This window comes from Colius striatus, chromosome 1 (assembly GCF_028858725.1).
Source record: "Colius striatus isolate bColStr4 chromosome 1, bColStr4.1.hap1, whole genome shotgun sequence".
Taxonomy (NCBI): Eukaryota; Metazoa; Chordata; class Aves; order Coliiformes; family Coliidae; genus Colius; species Colius striatus.
The window spans coordinates 202,631,531-202,639,543 of record NC_084759.1 but is presented as its reverse complement, the minus strand read 5'-3'; positions in this window follow the sequence as shown (position 1 = coordinate 202,639,543).

Below are 8,013 nucleotides of genomic sequence, written 5' to 3'. Positions count from 1 at the left end.
ACTAGATTAAATTCTGTTGACTTAAAAGTGTTTTGTGCTTGAGGGTGGGAGAGGGAATGTGTTTCTTTATTAATCTTTTTTTTTTTTCCCCTTAAAATCTGTTTTGATGCTATTACATAGTTACTACAGGTACGGGAATGTGTGTCTCTGCGCTCATGCTGACAGCCAAAGCAGTGTTTGCTGTGGCTTGATTTAAAAAAAAAAGAACAAAGGAAAAAAATCCCTCAAAAATAAATGGACTGCATGTTAGTGTAACCCCACTGTCCAGTGTGTGCTCCCTGACACTCGAATTATAGCCCTGCTGCTCCTGATTTTGGGTTCCCACGTGGGACGGATCCCTCTCGGTCTCAGTCCTGTTTGGTACTCAGTGGTAAAATTTCATGGTCTACAGTCAATGTGAAACCAAGGTGGACCAGTCGCTGTCCCTGTGCTTGGAGAAATGGGCAGAACCTGTTACAAAAGGTTTAATGGTGGACAGAGGACAACTCCCAAAAATTCAAAGGCCATCAGCCAGCCCATTCCTGCAAGAGTTTTCTTTGAAATAATGCATTTTAATAGCAAAGTTTGACTCTTATTGTTTGATTTCTGATGGTTTGATCCTTAGGAATCAAACCTTCTTTTAGTCTTTAGTATTTACTCTTCCTGTTTCTTTAGAATATCATAAGGATTGGGCATTTACTTTCCAAATAAAGGGTTAAACTTCTTATCGCACTACTCCATTTGCATTTGGAGCTTGAAGCATGGTGTGGTAAGACAGAGGTTGCCAAGGCTGTGAGAAAATGCTTATAAAACCCCCAACAAAAAAACCTCAACAGACATGATCTGCAATTTTTTTTTCTTTTTTAATGTGGGATAAAATAACTGAGTTCTTTCACTCACACATACGTGTCCTCCTGCCTTTCAGTGTCAGGTGGGTGGAAAAAAAATATCACCATATCTGTCACGCTTTTTTGAACCCACTTTCTCTTGAATATTAGCTGGAGAGGATAACAGGGTAACATCTTCTTCAGGACGGCTCACATGAGTAAGGATATTTCATGTAAGAAAGACCTCTTTGAAACTTTCAGAGTGACTGTAGAGAAGTTAAATAGTCATTTGATTTGGGAATGAGGGAGGAGGGGAAGAGGATTGACCTTTATTTGGGCTCTTTTTTCCCATTTCAAAACGAACCTAGTTTCTTAAACCATGTGTACTAGAAAGGAGGATTTAGCAGATGTAAGCGGAACAGGCAGTAAATCGTTTTGTAATGTTGTATATTCTTTCCTTTCTTCTCTGTTGACAAAAACGTGTAAAAAAAGTCAGAACAAATGGCACACGTTTAAAATCTTATGTTAATCACCTTTCTGCTTTCTCAATGAGTATTTTAAGCATAAAGACTAAATGTCAAAATAAAACAGAGTGGAGAATTACTGAGATGAAAACGGAGATCTTCTTGGCTCCTAATTAATCATCTGCGAACTATAAAGCTATTTTCAATTAGTCTGACAAATCAAAGGAAATAATAATCTTTACTGATATTAAGCTTGAGAGATTATTATTTTTTAATTCGTGATGCTACAACCTTTCCATCCTTTTACTCATCAACAGATTGCAGTTAAAATGAGATATTGGTTCCAGGACCTCAGCAAAGATGAAAATGGGAGGATTTGCACAGCAGAATTTTGGACTTGTCTATTATCATATTTTTATCTTTTTATTTTCTTTAGAGGGAACTGACTCCTGAGTTTCTTACTTACTCTAACTTGTTTGTTGTTTTTCCCCCCTCTAAAAACTAGAAACACCTTCTTATTACAGTTTCCTTCTGGCGTTATTTCACAGGCCTTGGGACAGGTTGCCCAGAGAAGTTATGGATGTCCCATTCCAGAAAACATTCAAGGCCATATTGGATGGAGCTTTAAGCAACCTGGTCTAGTGGAAGGTGTCTTTTCCCAGGGCAGGAGAGTTGGAACTAGATGATATTTAAGGTCCCATACAATCCAAACCACTTTGTGATTCTATGCTTGGGGGCCAGCTCAGAAGATGGCTCACAGAATGAGCATGTTGAAAGGGACACAAATGGAGATACTGCATATACTAAAGTAAACATATACAATTCATCTAGAAAGTTCTTACAGCAATTATTTTATATTCTGATGTCATGAGCAAGATGAATAGAATCTCTCACATCTCATGCCCTCGATTACTGCCCGAGGTGTTAAATTAATAAGTTTCTTAGTTGTGTTTTTTTGGTCATTTTTCTTCCAGAGAAAATATTTCAGAATTTTAATGTTTTAAAGGGATTTTTGCCTTGTTTTGGTTTTTCTTTGTTTTTTTTTCTTTGTTTGTTTTTGTTTCTTTCCTTCCCTGTAACACATGAGAATATCTGATCTACAGAAAAGGCAAGAACTGTTGTTCTGGGACAAACCTCTTGTGAATGGTGTCTCTGCCTATCTTCACTTCTGAAACTGCAGGGAAGAGCTGATGATAAGCAAGTTGGAGCAGGAAAGTCCTCTGAGTCACGTCTCTACTTCAGTAATTGATATTGTGGAGAAAACACCACGGAAGTCATTAGTGGGGTCAAATCTTGTCTTTTTGCAGGCAAAATGCCTTCTGGGAATTGGAGTGAGTAATAACTGCTTTGCTGATTTGACCATGGTAACTACATTTCACTTGTGATCCAAACAGAAGTCCATAGACATCAGTGGAAAGACTCCTAATGAGTAATGCAATAAGACTTGAATCAAGACCTCCTAAGTACTAATTTCAGTTTTACCACCTTGATTTATCATTCTGACTTAACTTTTCACCTGCCTTGGTCATGTGTCAGTACACATGTGCACACACAGACATGCATGCAGTGTAGATGGGGTACTTTTAAGATTGCCAAGCTCAATGCTTCAAGGTGTGAAGAACTGAGAAATGCTGTAATTAACACAATCTACAAAACTTTAACTTTTCTCCTGTGCATTCAAATTATGAGTTGTTTTAGGATGTAAGACCCTTCTTCAAGACTCACCTAGACATGTTCCAATACGACTTTAGGAGGACCTGCTTCTGCAGGGGGGTTGGACTAGATGATCTCTAAAGGTCCCTTCCAACCCTACTATTCTATGATTCTATGTATGTAGACCTGTGTTTAGATTGTGAGAGTATTTTTGAAGTGATTTCCCAAGAGTTCCACCTTAGGGTGGTGAGATTTTAGCTTGGTTCATCCAACATTCTTTCCTTCGACCCTCATCAAATAGGCAACTATACTAAAGTGAATCCAGGCTAAACTATCCAGACTAAAACTATCTTCAAGCAGCCTCCAAAAATACTTGGGTCTTTGGATCCTCGGCACAGATTGTTTTTCCCTCCAGAGTCACTTCTACTGCTAATGAACACATTGCCATAAACCACATGATCTCATAGTCCTTTATGGCCACCAATACTCTTGATTCACTCAGTACTGATTGTAGTCTGAGGAAGAATCCAGGTGGGTGATGAAGTGACTAGAAGAAACGTGTCCTGTTTTTTGCAGAGTCTGTAGATTGTTTGGAATAAGAGACCAGAAGAAGTTCTTATGGAAAAAAACTTGTAAACTGAACCTTAAAAAAAGGCATATTTATCCCCGCCTCTTTCAAAAAGGTTCTAGATGGCATTGGGAAACACAATGGAGTCTTGTCACATGGAGACATTCACCAATTATCCCTTTTGGGGATGTCTAATTTCACAGCCTAAAGTGCTCTCAAGTGCTATCTTAAGCCAGAGGATCTCATTCTTACATTAGTCCTGCAGAATATCATTTTTTTTGAAAATACAGGGTTCATCTCGACCTGAACTGCAAATCCAGTGTTTAATTTCTTCCATCTCCTGCCATTCCCAAATCTGGAGAATAGATAATAACTCCTTCTCTCCTCAAAGATGTGTTGTGAAGATAAATCAATAACTTGTGAAGTGCTTGCACACAGGTTGATGAATGCCATGGAAAACACATCAGCTTCAGCAAGTTTGCAGGAAGGAAGGGGTGAGGGCTAAGCAAAATATAGGTCCACTGGTCACGAAGAGCAATGTCCTCCCTGTGCCTTGTTTGAAGCAAAGGGAAAAAAAAATGATGTGCTTGTCATTTGTAGTGGGAAAAATGGAGGTGGAGAGAGAGTGAATCATTCAATCTGGTGTTTCCTAACATTCACACTGTTGTTTTAACGCATTTTTTTTTGTGTACATTCTTCTGTAAAAATGTAAATGGGCAGGTGTAGGTGGATGCATATTGGTGGTATGGGCTCCATAGCTTGTCAGCAAAGGAAATGTGACATGTATGTCTATGCCTGGAGAATTGGAGGATGCCTGTTGTCACCTGTCACCTGTGGTTGTGTGATGTTTTGTGTGTGGAGGTCTAAGCTACAGCTCTACAACAACCAAGGCACAACAGAAACGTAGAGCAAATTTGTATCTATTTCACACAATTCCCTGGGGCTATGCAGGCTCCTGGGTGGATATTGGATCACGCTATCTTAGAAGTATATTCTCCTTGTTATAAGTTTAAATTAAGGCCTTGACCTGAAGCTCAACTCACTTTTTTTTTTTTTCCTCTCAAGGTACAAAACACCTGGTTATTTAACCTGTCCTTTTACATTTCCACTCTGGGTTACTGTCAACTCCAGAGGCACTGAAATAATTCATGAAAACCTGTCCTTTGGGAAGACAGAAGCTTGTTTATGGGCCTTGCAGACTGGTGTCCATACTGATGTGGATAGTTAGCCAACCTTCTGCATGTGTGTTTAGGCTTAGCCCATAAACTCTTCTAGTTCCAAAATAATATTGTACTGCAACATTATAGTGCAATTGTTTGCTTAACTATTTCTGTGTTTGAACTACATTAATCTTCTTACACTACTTGACTGGATAACTCTTTTCTTGCTAAGACACAGATCATCCAAATTGAGGTGGTCCCATTGGCTGCAAGGAGTGCTGCTGTCTGCAGATCCAGTTGGCTTTCCTCAAGATCAAGATACTATCCTTCAGCTCCAATTCTACTTTTCATTACATTTTTCTCTCATATTCATTCACCTGTCTTAGAAAAGCTTCTTCTCTCAGCTGCCATCATAAGAGGTTGGAAGAAAGCAGTATGAGCTGCTGTGAATGGAGGGCAAGTTTGTTGATTTCTTCAGACCTTTGGTTTCTTCCCCCAGGTGCCAAGACTGACCATGGCCAGGGAGGCCCCAGAAGCTCTCTCTGCAAGAGATGAATTTGACTCACTTGAGAAACCTCAGGCTTGTAGCAGAAGGTCATCCCTTTTCTGCATGCATGCAAAAGTGATGGCTGATGAATTTACTTCCTGTGGAGTCGCACTGGAGCAGATTTATAGATTCTATGATAAATTTTAAACTATATTTAGGGACTCTGAGGAAACACGAATGAATAGGCACAGGTCTTGAACTGTGATTCTTGATTGCAGCTGCTTCATAATAGACTTTTTAAAAAAGTATCAGTATGGGACAGGAAGTGGAAGGGAATATAAAATTATGCTGAGCCTGGAAAGAGGAGGATCCTTAAGTAGAAATTGAACAGGACCCATGGGAAAGCCAAAAAAGAGGAAGGAGGGACTGAGCCTATGATGGATTTCTGAACACTCACCCAGGGTCTTTCCATTAATAGCAGGCAGGATGTTTTCCTTTATGAAAACCCGATAAAGTTTGTCAGACACTGATAACCTTTGTATAAGAATTTTCATACTGTTCATACTGTACATATGTACATGATAGGGATATTATTGTCTATTAATTTTCATAGAGTGACTTTTCTATAAAATCCTACACATCAAAAAAAGAGTTATGATTGCATATGGGCCTGTCAACCTTGTCTGGATTTAGTAGACCTTTTCCAAAGTGATCGTGGGAGAGGAAGGTGGAAGTGTTTGTGTTTGATGACATATATCTGTCCCTGTTGTATGTGCATAGGTATTTCACAGACGTCACACAGGAATGACTGCTGCTTTTACTTTACAGAGTTGTTCTTTTGCATCAGGGATATAAAAAATGGGTGCAGGTTCTGGTAAGGACATTTCTACTTATCACCTCATTGGAAATCGAGTTGTTTATCACACAAACTCTGAGCATCAAATTCAGCATCTCTGCTTTGAGTTATTGTTTCAAAGTGTTTCTTCTCTCTGCTCTTGCTCTTAGAGTGGACAACACCCATGTCTTACTTGACTTCTAATTTGTCTGAGGTTTCTCTTTCCTGTGGTATGCAGGACATCTCCTCAAACTGTTCCTGAGTTGTTTGAGTGGAAGTAGCTAGTATCTGTGAGGTTACTTTTCAGTAGATTTGAGCTGGGAGACAGATGGAAGGCAAAAAGCTTTCCAAATCTTTGAGTGATATGTCTTCCTGCCTTTTGGCATCTTGAAGACCTCGGACTGGTCAAGCACAGAAGTGCTTGCTTTACTTGAGAATGATGAATCAACATAGAATGTCTTGGCAAGTCAGACATAATTTATGATCTTTGTCAAGATGAGGAAATTCTGTGTTTTCAATGAATTCTCTTTCCATTCCCTCTGGTTCACCTGTTTCACCTGTTTCACATCTCTGACACAATGTCTTAGATTATTACTATGCATGTGCAGTGAATAACCCTTCAACTCAAATCTGCCTTCAAACTTTGAGGATCAGGTCTTCATCCTAGTGTTGCTACAATTAGCTGCCAAGTCTCATTCTTTGCTCACTCCCAAGTATTAATGGGATCCTTTGACTAAGCTGTCCCTTCAGGCTATTAGATACCCACATTTTCTGTCTTCTCCATCATAAATTGCCTGCTGGGTTAGAAGCATGAACCATTTTCCCTTTAAGACAATGGGAAGTCTTCAGACAATGAGAATCCAGCGGCATGGAAGGGAAAGTGATTTTGGAAAGTACTTGAACCAAGATCAATCCAGATAAACACATTCTTGATGTTGCAGGGTAATAAAAAAGATTATTAGGTGTTTTTAGATATTTCTGTAATACATTTTAAATGTAGTCTTTGACCATTTGTAAGTTTGGTGACTGATTATGGGTTAGGAACATGGTGAACTGCACTGCCTGAATAAGGCATGTGCCTTTTTCACAGCTCCTGAGTGTAGAGACATTTGTGTTCACATTACCTGCAGTAATGAATGGGGAACAGCAATATGTGTCATAGACTCGGAGGCCTGCATGAGCTGTAGCATATCTCTGCATATCAGTGTCTGCCAGGTGGATGAGTAATCGCAGATACAATGAATCAGATCGATCTGCAAAATAGTTTATTCCACATCCCTTCTGCTAAACCAAAGCCAAACTTTTCATATGTATAAAAATGCATGATCTCATTTCAAAAGAACCTGAACTCAAGGATCTACTCATTTATTTCTGTACTCATTCTTCTGTCCTATATACTCCATCCTTGAGGCTTTCCCATGGCCTCTAGCCTTTGCCCAAGTAATGATATGCCAACTCTACTATTTATGGTCAGCAAAGCAAAGGCAGCTTGCAGCAGTAAGTGCAGCAAGATCGATTCAGTTGATTCAGCATTTATTCAGAAATATGAGTCAACTCAGATCCCGATCTTCTAGAAGATACCGCTTCTGAAAAGACTCTTTCCTCTCCCTTAAGGTCCATCTCCAGAGTCGCTGGTGCTGATGGAAAGCCTCCTGCCTCATCTGTCAGCTTTGGATCAGCCCTGAGCGAGGTTTGGATGTTGGATTTCTTGGGCTGTCAGCCATTCTTGGTCCTCAAAGGAACAGACAGTTTGTCAGAGGTGATCAATAAATGCCATTGCCTGTCCTGGAGTGTGAGACCTTTCAAAAAGAAACTCCTAGGAGGAGATTCAAGCCTGGGATGTAATCTTGACCACACTCAGTTGATATTCAGTGAGAGGTAGATACGATGGTGGTAGTCTTCCTTTGAAATGTTCACAGCACAGATGTCCTCAGGCAATGAAGAAAGGAGAAGGAAAAGAGGTTGTCCAATCCTTCTCTGATGTTCCTTTTTTTAAATACCAGTATTCTAGTACATTTATACCTCCTTTACAATGAAGGA